We start from the raw sequence: 16,899 nt of genomic DNA, 5'->3' as shown, positions 1-16,899 counted from the left end.
GAAAAGTATTTTATTCCATCCATAATTTTCCTCACTATGTTGTCTTATGCATTTTAATAATCGTAGACCTTTTATTTAAGTGAACTTTACCCAATCGAGTATACTTTACCATTTACAAAAATTAATTAATTATATATTTTCAAAAACTCTGTTCCAGAGGAACAGAATTCTGAAAAATGGCTGTGCAACTATTTCTTTGAGTATCACCTGTTGCCAAGCATTGATGTCAAGGTAACTTTGCTAAGATATTTGCAGTTGTCCTGTGAGAAGCAGTACATACTTTTGAAGTTTCTCATCCTGTCAGCAGTCATTGTGTTATCTTTCTTCACTTTTTTGCTGTCCTGAGTTTTGAAAATGTTACCCCATAAGTTTCATCTTTACTTTCATTATCGGACTACCCAGGTCCTGGCTGAGGAGGGTTTTTTTTTAATTTTTGTAACTGGTTTGATGGCCAGTACTGGTACAGTAACAAGTCATTGGAGGGACAATTTACACCAGTTTAATGATTATGTCTACTGCAATTTAAAACACACTTCGTTTTATCCACATTATAATCAACATTCAGAATGTCTGTATGTCCCTGGCCTATCATTTCCTTCACTATCCTCATCAAGTATTACTTCTCTAAAGAGCTCAAGAATACAGGGGCTGGGATCCTTGTTGCTTCCATAATTGCTATAGTACCTGAATATCTCTCTTAATCTGTGGATGTATTCTGAGATAATGAAGAGATTGCCAATTTTTTTTTTTTTTTGCATTCTGTCCACCTACTACATATTGATTAAGGCAGCAAACCCTGTTTCTATATATTCCGGCTAAGTATGTCCTTCCTTGTTTCTACATGGTCTCTTCATTGAAAGTTTATATATTCATGATCAACTCAATTCCTTTCACGTATTTGTGTAGGCTTTCACAGAACATTTCTCCTACTGGATGGATCTCTGTGGCTTTCTGTACTATTTACTGCCTGAGCACCATTTTTTGGCCAAGGATCTCCTTGATGTGTTTGCATCTCATTCTATCATCAGAGAATATAGCAAACTTTGTGGTTGCTCCTTGTTAGATCTGTGCATTTGTAGACTACTGTGTAGAAAGTTGAATGAATCCCTAGCATTTGAAGATTTTTTTGTAGTGTCCCCTCCCTGGTAGCTTTGTTCTTTTTCATTGTGATAACTCTCTTTGTGCTGATTCCGGATGGGCTGTTTCTGCTCTTTGACAAATCTATTGTATGATAAGAACCATGTTCACATTCTTAGTGCAAGCATCAGTCAACAATCTGGCCCTCACACTATTTAATGATTCTTGAAACAATAAACCCTAAGTAACATAGGTACATAAATGACTTCATTGTCTCTTTGATGCTTTACTTCCTTGAAAGAATTTTGGAAAAAATGACAAAAAATTGAGATTAAATTTAAACCTAGGTTGTGATGTTAGGTGGTTAGGCAGACATAAGAGATGAGAGAACAAAGGAATAAAGGCCCAGTCTAGAGACCTACCTTAGGACCTCCCTGGAACATCCATTTTATAGATATAAATTGCCTCTGCATCCTGAGGAACAAAGGAATGAAGGGCCATAAACCTATAGCTGGTTTAATCTGGCTACAGACACTTGTGCAGTAAGGACTACTCTGACCTTCTTTTCACCTCAGCCTCATTATACTGTCATCATAATATCAAGCCTATGCCTGGAAGTTCATGAATCTAATTGCAACAGGCTGAATTCTGGGTAACCGCATGTGCAGTACACGGAGAGTTATATAATAGCAAAATGTTAATCAAAATGACCTTATGTGCCAATCATCTAGGACCACCTGTAACCTCCCATCATGGCCCTAATATAATACAGACATCCCCACTTCCACAAGGTTACAGCCCTCACTGTAACCTACCCCTCCTTTGGAGCATACTCTGTTTTGTCTTTTTACCTCCAGAATTCCACAGGGCTAAAGCCTTCCTCAGCAAAAAGAACTGAGAGACTCCTCAGTACTACTGGGATAATGATGGATTTTAGATTGCCCTGATGGTAATAGTGAGTATGTGGATGTTTGTCATAGTCTATTTACTTTATTAAGAATTATGAATTGTTTCACAATAATAATATTTTAAAATGTAATTTTGTTTTGTTCAAATAGTTTTAAAGATTAAAAATGGAGAAAAATGCTGAACTACTATGAACAGCTTTGTCAAGCTTTTATAGCTTGCTATGCTACTGCTGACTTTAGCAGAGCAACACCAAGAAAATTTAAACTTTGAGCCAAGCAAAGTTTTCCTGTAGTTTCCTCTATCTGAATGCCCATGTACCCCCCAAACACAAATCTTGGTTCCTACTTACTAGATATTTCTAGATAATTGTAACCTTCTCACCTGTCCTGCCTCATAACTAATAATACTCTCATCTCAATTCTCCCTATTCTTCTTCTGTACTTTATTGTTCTCTACAATAATTAGCATTATTTTTAATTATATATATTTTTTATCGAATGGCTCCTACCACTGAAATACAAACTCCATGAGGACACTGTATATCTAGTATTTCTAACATTATAAGCCTGCCACATGGTAAGCACTAAATAAATATTTGTTGAGTAGAGAAATAAACAAAAAAAGAATATCAGATAATATGCCTTTACTCCCTTAGGATGTCTTAGTGTGTGAGGGTTGGGATTAATATCTATTGGAAATCCTGTTGGGCCTTTGAAATTTCTTTTTTCTTGACATCTGTTGCTTCTGATGCTCTACAGCTTCTTGACATCTGGATTCAGACAGATCAATCTGTGGATGGTTTAAATACATAGATGCATCTGTTAAGATTTACTACCAACAGGAATAGATACTGCGAATTACCACAGTGATCCAAGATAATCTAACTCTGGATATAGCAGACACTGTGTAGGAGCTCTTATTTCTAGGATACTTTATTCCTTAGCCACTTCACTGTGAGTTAGCTGAAAAAAAAATGGGGTTCTTTCCTCAAGAACTACAACACCTAGGAGAATGGAAAATAAGTTTGATGTACTTTCTGGTCCTCACTTGTGAGAACTAATAACAAAAACTGGGAAGGAAAAGAAATGGTAAGCACTCAAAACACAGAGGAAGTAATAAAATGGACTCAGTCCAGAGAAAGAGAAATAGCATTGCAATAAATATCTACTTTAGAATGTCACATTTCTGATTCTTTTTCATACTTTGAATTGCATCTTTTAAATAGGGATTTAAGGAAGATGTCTATACTGAATGAGCTATATGAAAGCTACCTATGACCTATAATAATATGCTTTCAATTAAGAATAACACTTCATCCAGTTATTAAAACTTCTGTTAAAACAAGATGAGAAGCATGCCAGCCCAGGTCATCTCTCAGAGCAATGGGTACACCATTGAATACCATCATGTGATGATGTAGATGTGGAGGATATTTAAATGATGTGGAGAATATTTTAATTAAACTAGTAAACAAAAGTGGAAAAGTAAAAGGCAACTTTTTATATTACCTGTTACATTTTTCACAAACTTAGAGTAAAAAAATTTTTTTGCATTTTTTGCTCAAAGAACACAATGGACTCTCTGTGACCTAGAAAACCTGCTATAGTAAGTGCATTTCTTTTTCTATGAAGTTGAGATCAAGAAGCAATAAGGCCTCCAGTTTTTAAAAGCAAGAAAAAATGGCTTTATGTTAGAAGCACATGGTGTTACTTGGAATAAGACAATAAAAAAGAGGTGGACAGAGTCTGGAAAGATATTGTCTCTATTTGGCTTAAATACTTACTATAGAGATTATTCATTTACAATGAGCAAATATTTTGCTTCCTTGATACCATGATTTTGCCTGTGATTTTTTTCTCTTTTATAAGTATCCAATTAGGCCAATGAGTTCTAAAGCGTACAGAGCTCCTAATAAGAATTGTCTATTTACTAAGTGACTATATGAACACTATAAGCTCTTAGACTATAAACTCAACACAGGCAAAGTTGGATGCTACTGTAAACTGAGATTCTCTATTGTGTTGGCTTTGCAAATATTTATTATTCCAGCCAAAAGAATCATGAATGTATAGGCTATTTAATTCTAGTCAAATTTAAAATATCAGACATTTTTCCAAAGATATTGTGTGTTCCATTAGATGATTTTGGGCTGAATATCTGTCAATCGATGGATTCTAATTTTGGCTCTTTCAAGAAGAAACTTGAGAGAACTGATTATTGGTTCTGCCTTCTTGTTTTCTTTTCAATGAAATGAAGAGACCACCAGTTATGTGTTAGATAGGGTTATCTTACAGCTGCAGTTGGTCAGCTTTTATCTTTAGTCTGGTGCTGACATTTGGCCAAGATAAAAATGAGATATATTAGTTATTGGTAGAGAACAGCTTACAATTTGAAACTATCCTACAGGTCCCCAGTGCCAAATGGTCTCCATGGTTTAGAGACATGTTAATGGTTTATACTTGGTTCAAACTCGTTTAACCTAGTTCAACTTATACAGCCTAGCTTTGCTGCAGAACCAGTAGGGTAATAAAAATCTTGCTATAAACTTTTGACTGGCAACCCTGAAAACAACACACCTTACATATATCTTGTTGGTTTATAATCTGAAGACAAAGAACATTTTCTGCAATTGAGAAATGAACATGGGTCTCCACCTGGAAGTGTCAGACCCTCTGTGTTGGTATGTTATTTCTCCTGCTATACTGTACCCTTTAGTTTGAGTAAAGGTTTATGTCAGTACATCATGTGGAGACTTGTGAGTCCTATCAATTATTGAGCCCTTTGTTACCAATGCACTTGACCCTTTTCAGATACAATTGAGAGGTCAATTTAGATAATATATTATTACTTCGATTTTCTTCTTATACTAATTCTGACTAGAGTAAACATATTTGCAAAATGGACCACAAAGAATTGCTAAAGGATTTGTTCCTATTTCGAAAGCCATAAAGCATGTGGACCATGTTAGAGAAATGTCAGATTATAAAATATGAGGGTACATGATTTCCCAAGGAATTTTAGGGGTAAAAAGGCACTGAGATGTGGTGTTTGACATCTGTTTAACATCTGTTTTAACACAGCATAACAGATTTTTGGGGTTGTAATACATTCAGTATGTTGATGCTCAGTGTCATATTCCTAAAAATCTGCCAGTAAAAACTTTTTAAACGAATTAACCAGTAGGTGTTCCCAATTCACAGACAATAATTCAAGTTCATATTTTAGGGAGAATGAACTTAAGAGTCTATAAGTGCCTTTTTGGCATCACTTCACTAAAATTTAATAATTAAATTTAAAAGAAAGTACCACTTAAAACAAGCATACTTAGTTTATGTTTAATTTATAATCATTGTTATTAAGCATTTTAAAATAATGTTTTATTTTATTGTTTATTTTTCATGGTGTCCAAAAGAATTATTGTTAGAGAGCCCAATAACTTTTTCATAAAAGCCATGATAATTTCTGGAGAATGTACGTTAACATCTGAAAGCCTCAATAGCGTTCATAAAATGAATATTAAAAGGTACTCTTATATTTATAATTACCCAGAATAAAAGGTAACATTATTATTTTCATGCCAATTGTCAAACTTTCCTTTAATAAAAAAAACATGCATATATAATACATCATACCATACACATAGATACACACTCAGACACATATGTGCATGCACGTACACACATATATTAAATTTTTAGTGCCTTGTTTTCAAACTCAGCAAAGGGAGAGATACTAATAAAGACTACTTTCTACTTTGTGCTCTTCCATGTTTTTAATTCCAGTCATTAATCTCTTTTAAAAAAACCTATATCATATACACCTACATTGAAGCAGAATTAATACATCATTTAGGAGACATATCTAGCCCTCAGGTTTCAGGACACAACAGAGGTTTTAACACATTTTTTCCAGTTTACATTACTTTCTCCTCACATCTCTCATTTTCTATTCTTAAGATTGCCTGAATAGAAATACTTGTATTTTTTTTCTCTTGAAAGAACATTTCCATGGCCTATTTTCTGAGATAATACTGCAATATTTTCAAAATGATATTCACCTATGCTTTCTTGATCCTCTAACTAAACTATGTTTAAGGAGAGTTAAATTATTTTTTACCTTTAAAATCATCTTTAAAAACTATCCCCAAGAAATTCAAACACAGGGAAATTCAGCTGTGACAACTCAGTTTCTGATTAATAAAGGAATAGGTTTTATTCCTATAAATGAACGTCTCAGCTGTGGTTTGACTAGATTTATCAACATAAAAAAAAACATTTTTATTTTTCTCATCTTCATTAAATTATAGTTTTTATTAGGCTTGGATGTTAAATGCTAAATGCATTCAGTGAGGACAAGAGTGATTTATTATATTCATTGAAAAATGCTGATATCTAATGAGAATAAAGCAGATGTTTTGCCTTTAAAATAAATTAAGGAAATTGTAATCAATATCTTCTTTTGAAACTTTGAGTAAACCTGAAGGCTGTGGTGGGAAGGACCAGGTGTTAGACACAGTAACTTAACGAACAAAGAAAAACAGTATCCCTCTTATCTAATTAGAAGAGGAACAGAGAAAGGCAAGCTTTAAAATAGTCTTCAAGCCCATGAAATTTTATTATAAAAAACAAAGCAAAACAATGATCTAGTATTTTTATTTCAACTATAAATAGACAAACCAAAAGGGCTTATGTCATAGCATTAATATATGAGATTTCTAATATCTTGACAAATGAAGAACACTATAAATTTTAATAGCTTATTCAATATATTGTTGAACTTTATCTGAGTATGTGTGGATCTGATGACTTTCAAAATCCTTTCAGTTCCAAGAGTTGCCAAGTAAATCAGAGTATCACCTTTCACTATTTGACTTACTTATAACTGCAAAACATCCTTCCATCATGTACAATAAAAACAGATTGCAAAAAACTAGATGAAGCTAGAAATGTTCAATCTAATTTTATTTTACAGAAGTGGAGGAGAAAAGTACCTAAGATTTTATAGTGCTTGGGTTTCTTTTTTTTTCCTTCTTTATAAGTCCTTTCATTTTTAAAATAAAAACTGTCATTAGATAACTTTTTACATCTCAGTGGTTTGGGGTAGCTTTGAGCAACGTACAATATGTTCTCCTTTCCTTGAGGTTGTTTGATATAAGTGAATTTGTAGTGGTATAAATATATTAAAGAGAACGGATGTTTCACTGTTTAAAAATTGCTAGCATCAACACTTTCCTGTAGGGAGAGGACAAATAAAAGAGAAGTTTGTTTTATGTGTAAATTGTCCTCTTTACACAAACAAATTCACCCAAAAATAAAGTTTCCTTTTCAAAATAATCCTATTTAACCAAAATATAACCCAAAAATAGTGGATAATTTTTAAGTGTCCAGTGTGTGTGTGTGTGTGTGTGTGTGTGTGTGTGTGCAAAATCATTATATATTTGCAAAGAAATAACAATACCCCTGAGATGGGCTAATTTACCTTTGAAATCCCCACAACCAAGTAGCTGAAAATTTATCAAGTTTCCTATATTTATTTCTGATTTACAAAATTCATGTTAAAGATTAACGAGTTATATTAGTGAGTTAGACCATGCATATGGCCCGTCCTTGGAGAAGGATGCCTGGGATAGTTCATATTTCACTTATGATAATAAGATTATTACAAAACATCCCTTTTAAAAAATCTATCAATCTATATTAGTTTTCTATTGCAGCTGTATCAAATTACTGCAAACCTATTGACTTAAAACAAAATAAATACATTATCTTACTTCTGGAGCTCAGAAGTCCAAAATGGTCTCACTGAGCTAAAATCAAATTGGCAGGGCTCCATTAGTTTCTGGAGGCTCTAGGAGAGAATCAGTTTTTTTGCCTTTTAGTTGCTAGAGGCTGCACTTCATGCTTGGCATGTGGCTCCTTTTTATCTTCAAAATCTGCAAGCAGTGGCCAGTTGAGTCTTCCTCATGATGCCATTTCTCAAATACTAACCCTTTTGTCTCACTCTTTCTTATTTATGGACCCTTGAAAATACGTTGGGCCCACAGAATAATCCAAGATAATTTCTTTATTTTAAGGTCAGTTGATTAGCAACTTCAATTTCATTTTCAACCTAATTCTCCCTTGCCATGTAATATAACATATTCACAGTTTCAGGGGATTTGAACATATATTTCTTTGGTGGCCATCATTCTGCCTAACACACTTATTATGTTCTTATACTAGGTATTTTATACCTGTATGTGTGTGTATGTATATGTGCAAAATATCACAATCACAATATAATGAGAAATTAAATTAATCATTCACTTAATTGATTGCACCTTGTCCATTTTTGTTTATTAGTCTAGGGATTAGAAAAGGTTACCTACATTAACCACTATTGAATTGGTTTTTGTTGGAAATCACCATTTTGTCAGTGAACTGCAGTAAGACTGTGAATGCTGCAATTGCAGCTCCCTGAGGAATTAGGGAAGTGATGGTTGGCATGGGCCATCTGCAGGTTATGGTTTGCAGCCAATAGAGGCTTATCCACTCTCTCAGGCTGTTAAGAGCCACACTGATGATAACTTTGTTATTTGAATACTTAGCCTGCTTCTCTAGTATAAAGTATAAAATCTGCAAGAATAGAATCTCATTAAGCCTTGTGAAAGCTGATTACATTTGGTGAGAAATCTATCGTTATCCTGGGTCACTTGCTATATTTACTTTGCCTTTTTTTTTTTTAATTTGCCTAATAAAACGCAAAGAAAAATCAATTTTTTATGTGCTAAAATTATTTAAACAAACACATATGCTTATTTTGTCTCCAAAATGTTAGATTCAAACTTGGTAAGAAAGAGTACTCACTGTATTAGTATACTTTGTATCTAATATTTAACCGTAGAAGAAACTGCCCCTAAATATATATTTAGGTAGTAACTTGAATTATGCTCAATTTTTTGCTCTATTTTTAAATCATGCCTAACAATTCAGAGCTAACATAAGCCACTGATTCTCAGCACAAAGAAAATATTTGTTATCAAGCAAGAACATTTCTCTATATTGTATAAATTTATTCTTGAGGAAAATTTTCTTTAGGATTCAAGTCATTTCTTGAAAATAATGGCTTAGAAAAATAGGCCTGAAAAATACAAGCAATGTCTACATGCAAAAAAATGTTGGACAGAAAATAATCACTGTGAGTGCCTATACTTATGACCTATATAATGATTATATGGTGTAAATGGAAAAAGGATAGGAGTTGTCAAAATAATTTAGCCTGCACCTATAAATTGAGGTGCATAAGTGCATAGAGAGGATCTCCTCTCAAGGAACCCCTCTAGATGTATTGTTCTTAATCACTCTTTTCCTTCAATGAAATTTTAATACCATGTATTTACTTTAAAACTGTTAATATATGGTGGCCTTTGTAGGACCAGAGATTATTATATCTAAAATGCTACCTACCAAGGAAATAATTTTCATACTCTTATAGATAATATCATCCTCATTGAGACTATATAGTTCACAGTGATGGCAATGGAAGGAAGCTCAACAGACTGTTATTCAAAACCCTTCATTTTACTGGCAGGGACTTAGGACACAGAGAAGGAAACAGATTTGTGTAAAAGGATACATAATAGATATTATAGATAAAATAAAAGAATAAAAGGCATAGATTTGGTCAATTTACTTTAATATACAACAAATATTTATCAAAACAAGCAGCCTCACGGGAGAGGAAAAAACCCATAGTACCTACTTAATGCTTAAGTGATGATATAACTGTCAGGACACACAAAGTATTACATCTTAGTCTGATACTTTGAAATAAACAGAATGTAACATTATTTGAAAATTCAAAAACTAAATCATGAATGATAATTTAAAACAGAAAAAAAAAATCCTTTGCAAGGAACTCAGCCACAGAGACATAAATACCAATAAAAGGCAAGCCTTGTTTAAAGGTCAATCACTCATATACTCTTGGTATTTTCCCTGAGTTAGAGCTTGTTCAACACAGTAAGGAGTTCACAACTGTCAGATGCTGGCATTTCAAAGGGTAAAAGACATCTTTGTGAAATAGGACAAAAAATGTCTTAATGTACAATGATATATTAAATATTACCTGGAAAAGAGCATCAAAATTTCTCTTATTTATGAAAAAATATTTTCTATATTGGAATAATAAAAATAATAGTCACAATCAAAAAGTAAAACCATCTTTTGAAGTTAAGGTCTTTGTACTCCTGCTATAAATAATTGAAAAAATTATGTTGAGGTCAGAACAATAAATAGTGTATTATGATCAAATCCCAGCATGTAGCAAGAGAAAAAATAAGTCATATTTCTTAAATGTGAACATTTAAGATGGGGGAAAAATTTAAATCATTTCTTCAATTCAATCAATCAATCAATCAATCATTGGTGTACTACCTAAATCTTGATTTTTCTTTATGGGAAGGATTTTGCTTATTGAACGAATCAAATTATTTAACAGATTTCTGTGTTCTCTTCTGTCAGATTTAATAATATGTGTTTTTCTAGAAATTTATTAATCTTTTTTCTAAAATTTCAAATTCATTATCATAATACGAGTTTTAATATTTGTATGACTGTATTATTAGTACTTTTCTTATTTAGCTTTTTCATTGATGAATGTTGCCAAACCTATCAAAATTTTCAGTCTGTTCAAATAACCAACTTTTAGTCGATTTTCTCTTTATAAATTTGTTTTATACATAATCGAGTTTTTTTCTTGCCTTTATTATTCTCTTTTTATTGTCTTTGGGCTCAATTATATTTATAAAATTTTTTCGGTGTAGTTATTTTTTTCCCAGCTTTATTGAAACATAATAGACAATTAGTTGCTCATATTTTCATTGTCCAATTCAATGTTTTTTTCAATTAAATTAGCATACAAAAATATATTTGTTTAAGATGTACAGCATAATGATTAGAGATTTTTATAATTCACAAAGTTATCATGCCACTAAATCTAGTACCCCTCTTCTACCTTACATGTTTTTTATAACATTATTAACTGTTTTCCTTATGCTATACTTTATATCTTTTTGTCTATTTTGTAACTATCTTTTTGTACTTCTTAATCCCTTTGCCCTTTGTCGCCATCTCCCTCGCCCACCTCATATCTTGTAGCCCTCCGTAATTCTCTGTATCTATTAGTTTATTTCGACTTTTGTTGATGTTGTTGTTGATTTTGTTCTTTACACTCCACAGTATGTCAAGTCATGTGACATTTGTCTTTATCTGACCCATTTCATTCAGTGCAATACCCTCTAGGGCCATCAAGTCAGTATCATTTTCCATCCCCTTTCTTTTAGTCTGTGTATATCTTTTAATCTGAAGTGAGTCTCTTATAGGCAACATATATAGGGGTTTTGTTTTTTTATCCATTCAGTCACTCTGTCTTTTGGTTGGAGCACTTAATTCTTTTCCATTTGAGGTGCTTGTTGAGAGGAATGTAATTATTATTATTCTTTATTCCTGTTTTTGATACATGTCTTTTCTCCTTAAAGAAGACCCTCTAATATTTCCTGTAATACTAGCTTGGCGTTCATAATTCTTTTACCTTATTTTTGTCTAGGAAGCTCTTTATTTGTCTTTCAACTCTAAATGGTAGCTTTGCTGGATAAAGAATTCTTGGTTGAACCCAATCCTGGGTTTTCATCGGTTTGAATATTTTGTGCCAAGCCCTTTTGTCCTGCACAGTTTCTTTTGAGAAATCAGCTGCCAGTGTTATGGGTGCTTCCTTGTAGATAACTAACTGCTTTTCTCTTGCTGCTTTTAAGATTCTCTCTTTGTATTTAACCTTCTCCATTTTATGATGTGTCTTGGTGTGGGCCTTTTTGGGTTCATTTTGTTTGGGATTCTCTGAGCTTCCTGGGTTTGTATGTCTATTTCCTTCTGGTTAGGGAAGTTTTCCATCATTATTTCCTCAAATAGTTCATCAAATTCTTGTTCTCCTTAAGGTACCTCTATGACCCAGATGTTTTTACCTTTAATTTTGTCCTATAGGCTCCTTAAATTATTATTATAGTCTTGGCTTCTTTTTTCTTGCCATTCTGATTAGGTGTCCTTGGCTTCCTCATCCTCTATATTGGTGGTTTGATCCTCTTCTTCATCTACTGTTTATTCTCTCTAATATCCTCTTCATCTCAGATAATATGTTCTTCATTTCTGACTGGTTCCCTTTTGTAATTTCCGTTTCCATTTTTATGTTTTTTATCTCTTGTTAAAATTTTCAGTGAGTTCATCTACAGTCCCCCAAGTTCATTGGAACGTCTTTACAACCAGTGTTTTGAACCCTGCATCTCTTAAATTGCTTGACTCCATTATTCCTGGATCTCTGCTCTGTTCTCTCATATGGTTTCTGCTTCTTTGTCTTCCCATTTTTGGCTGCCCTTCTGTGTCTATTTCTATGTACTAAGCAAAGCTCCTGAGTCTCTCAGTCGTATTAGTGTGGATTTCTATAGTAGGTGTCTAGCAACACAGACCTGAGAAGGTTTCAGCTGCAGGCCAAGTTTAGCCACAGCCTGTGCCCCTCCAGGGCCACCTGTTAAGATTCAGCAAGGAATCCACAGATGCTGTGCTTACAGTTGCCTCAAGAGGCCACGCCAGATACTGAGGCAAACTGCCACCTGTGTGGGTCTTGGGGTTGGCTCAGTAAAGAGCACTGGACTTGCTGAGGATACAACTAGATGTGGCTTGGGTGAGGCCATGAGTTAGGGGAGGTAGAGTTTCAGGGAATCCTCTGAGCAGAGTGACATCTGTTATCCAATTCAATGACATTTCAGCTCTGGCGTGCTGCATCCATACTGTGTGTGTGTGTGTGTGTGTGTGTGTGTGTGTGTGTGTGTGTGTGTTGAGGGGAGAGATGAGGGGAATGGTGAAGGGTTCAACGGAAGTACAAGATACAGCCAGCACTTCTGCCTGGGAGAAAGTTTCACCTCCAATACTTGTTCCAACAACTCAGTGTCCCCCTGTAAGTCCCTGGTGCCCTCTGAGCAGCCTACCTGGCACTGATGCTCAGAGCGAGCTAGTCTGTCACCGCGGAAGTCTGTTCATGGACACAGCCCCTTTAAGAGGCATCTGCAGCTGCCGGCTGCCGCTGCCACAGCTCCTGTCCCACTCAGCTGCTTGGGACCGGGCAGCCTGGCATCTTCGTCCCCTCCTACCATTTATTTTTGCAGGTTAATTAATTTTTTTCTCCCTAGTTGTTGTGTTTCTGTTCATCCATATTCCATGCAACTCTGCTTGCTGTTCGCTCTGTGTTTCCGTCACAATTTTGATTTGGTCACAAGAGGTTTGAACAAAGCCTCTATCATCTGTACCATTTTTAGGTGACTCATCTCTAATATTTTATATTGAAGATATCATCGATTTCAGCCTTTCTTCTTTTGTAAGACATGTAGTTAAGATTACATATAATTTCCCTTTTTATAGCTTCTGTTATAGTTGGTTTTAAAATGTTATATTTTTATCATTCAGTTTAATTTTTTAAAATTTTCATATTTTATGCCTAGGTTATTTAGTAGTGTTTCTTAATTTCCCCCAAATTGGAGATGTTTAGACTCATAGTAGCTCCCTTGAAGGGAGGTGTGTGTGTGTGTGGGTGTGTCTGTGTGTATTTGTGTGTGCGTGTGTGTGTGTGTGTGCGTGTGTGTGTCTATTTTCCCTTACTTGAATTCATAGGGCTTCTGGACTCTGAGACTGGATGCTGTCTATTGTTTCTGGGAAATTATCAAACAATATCTTCAAATTTTGCTCTTGCCTTTCCTATGTCTCTCTGTTGGTCTCCAAATTAATTATTTTTAATTTTTCACTGTGCCACATGTGTCTATTAAGATCGTTTATGAATTGTTTCTTTTTTTCTTCAAGTTATAGTAAAAAGTTTTGTACTTATCTCCCAGTTCCCCCATCCTGTTTTTAGCTATGCCTAATCTACTATTAAATTTAACTATTTTATTTTAGTTTTATTTATTGTATTTTTACATTATAGAATTTCCATTGAGTAGCTTTTCTCATAGATTGCCATATCTGGAGAAATTACTCATCGTTTTCTTGAATAATTATCAAAATACTTAAAGTCTTTGATTACTCAAATTACTAAATCACTTATATATCTATTTCTACTGTTTTTGTTTTTTCACTTAGGTTTTGATCATTTAGTCCTGTTTTTATAACATTTCTCATATGATTCTATTGAATCCTTGACTTTGTATATACAAACTTATTGGACTGATTTTGAGATCTGTCTGGAATTATCTTCTAACAGAAAAGATTTCTTTTTTGTTCATGATAGGAAATTCAAATAGTTCTGTATAAATTTAACATAGTATGGGATTTAGATAGTTTGAGGCTGAGCTTCTTTCTTTGTGAGAGTTGGCGAATTTCTGCTTTTGCACTAACTTCTTTGGTAACAGTGTTTCTAAAGTCCTTTCTAGAAATATGCATGTATAAAGGTCCCTCTTTTTCAATCTCTGAAATCCAAATTTAGTCACCAGTTTAATAAAAGTATTGAAATCTATACTTACCTTCTGGTCTCTTAGTTATTGTATTTCTTTGTTTATTTGATTCTAACTCTATACAATACCAATAACAAATCAGAAAATGCCTCAAAGTAAAGATCATTGATGAAATTTCAATCTCATCTAGAGGCATTTAGTTTTCATTAGGATTTGAGCTCTTATATATGGATGGCTTGTTTGCTCACTGATTACTTGTAACAGGTGTTGATTGTTTATTTGTTTATCTTAAAGTTTGTTCAGCTTCCCTAGCTTTTGTTAGTGGATGAATTGGTTCTATGACAAATAATTCTGCCATTACTATAAGTGAGAATTTTTATATGCAAATTACAATAGTGGAAAATAGGGGCATATATATGTATGTTTATTTACATTTATATATGTTTATAAATATATATATGTAAATAAGCATATGTATGTTTATTTACATTTAAATTTTAATTATCAAAAAGAGGCTTTTTTCCCTAATTGTAAAATTATTGAAGGAATTTTTATTGCAACTATAACATAATAAGGTTTGAAACAGACTAATATTTTAAAAGCAAAGTCATATGAACTGACTCATCTCCAAAAAAATCATATAGCTCTCAATTTTAAGAGAGCCAATTAGAAGTCAGATTTTCTGACTTCAGACCCAGGCTTTGAACCACTCAAAACATTTTTATAACACAAACTCAAGTTTACAAAATATTTTCTATGGACTTCTTGGTTAATTGAGCAGCTCTTCTTCTCTATTCAGTAAATCAGAGCACTATTTCCTGGGTAATAGTATGAAAAGTCATAGTTCGATATTTCCATATACATGACTATGACAAAATAACATTTCAGGGGTCTACTTACTGAAGAGCCACTGAAGAAATAAAACCCTCTTTTAACAGTATTTATATAATTTTACTTTTACTTTCTCTTCTTGCCTGAAAATATGTAGCTTCATATCCTGTAGACTGTTGAATTCTCATCTTTCTATATGACAAATTACAGAACTGGTTTGGAGCCAAATTCTAACACACACACACATACACACAGAGAGAGAGAGAGAGAGAGTAATAATAAAACATATTTCTAGCCAATCTTAAAACTTATAACTGAGTCTTCCACCTCTCCCCAACCCACCACCACTGCCATTTCAGGAAAGTAAGTTTGTGGTGAGTTATGGAACCATGACTCAAAAATAATAAATAAGACATAATTTCCCTTTTTATTACTGTGTTCTAGAATCTATTTTTAATTACCCTCAGATTGTAAAAACAGGTGTCAAAATCCAAATAATTTAAGATAGTTAATAAGAAAAGTCATACAATGTATGAGGATAATTTACTTTTAAGCAAACTTTCATAGAAAATAAATTCTTTCCTGTACCACCTATAGCATTTTGTTTTATGTGTAAAAGACTTTGAAATCTAAAGCGTGAGCAAAACGAAAAATCAGAGTATGTAATGTATCTTTTAGTCTTTATATTTTATTGAGCATTTTAAAACTTTCTTGTAGATGCTTTTTAAAGTAATATTTTTCTATCTTCTCTTTGAATTATATAGAATTCTAAGTAAGAATTCTTCTTTTATTTTCAAAATATAAAGATAACCAAATTTTCATTATAAATAGTCTCCTAAAGTATATGGTATTACTATCGCTGGACAGCAAATTTGACTTTGTGAACATGATATATGAATTGTTTATGCATAACTTATGTAAAAACTTTCATTTCAATTACTTTAAAAATAAGCAAAATGATAAGAAAATTTTTGTGATATCAGTTCTGTTTTGCTCTGAATCATTTGGATAATTTTTTGTATATTGATGTAGATCTTAATCTTTTTCATTTTTATTAAGATTAAATAATTCTCTTAATTCATCCTTGCTATTCCTGTCAATTATGTTAGAAAGACTAAAAGTGGAATACTGAAGAGCATAATAACTAAAATCCTTTAAAAAGAATCTCCTCTACAAAACTAAAAATCAGAAGTGTAGAGCATTTCAACAAAAATAAAGCTCTAAATATATGTTATTGTGTGAAATAAGGATTAAATGCAAAAGACTTTATAAGCAACTGTGTGTGTCTTAGTAAACAGAGATTTGCAGTCAAAATGCATTACCATTCAGTCACGTATTAACTATATATTAACATCAGAGTGAGTGCTAGCATCTTAATAAAGAACCCCTACCAAATAATTAGTTTTATTTCTGATTCTTTCTGTGATTGGTTATTAAACTAATTGTAATATTATTCACCTTTAAGATATTATTCACTCTTTAAATATTTTTCTTATGGAAAGTATTCTCATTTTATAGAAACAAAGTACAATTATGCTCCAGTTGGGTAGAACAAACCTTGTGCTATAACATACCCATATCAAGGCTCATTTTCTTTTCTTTCTTACTAAGTCTTT

Source organism: Pteropus alecto, unplaced genomic scaffold, assembly GCF_000325575.1.
Source record: "Pteropus alecto unplaced genomic scaffold, ASM32557v1 scaffold38, whole genome shotgun sequence".
In the NCBI taxonomy this organism is placed as follows: domain Eukaryota; kingdom Metazoa; phylum Chordata; class Mammalia; order Chiroptera; family Pteropodidae; genus Pteropus; species Pteropus alecto.
Note: the sequence above shows the minus strand (reverse complement) of the source record.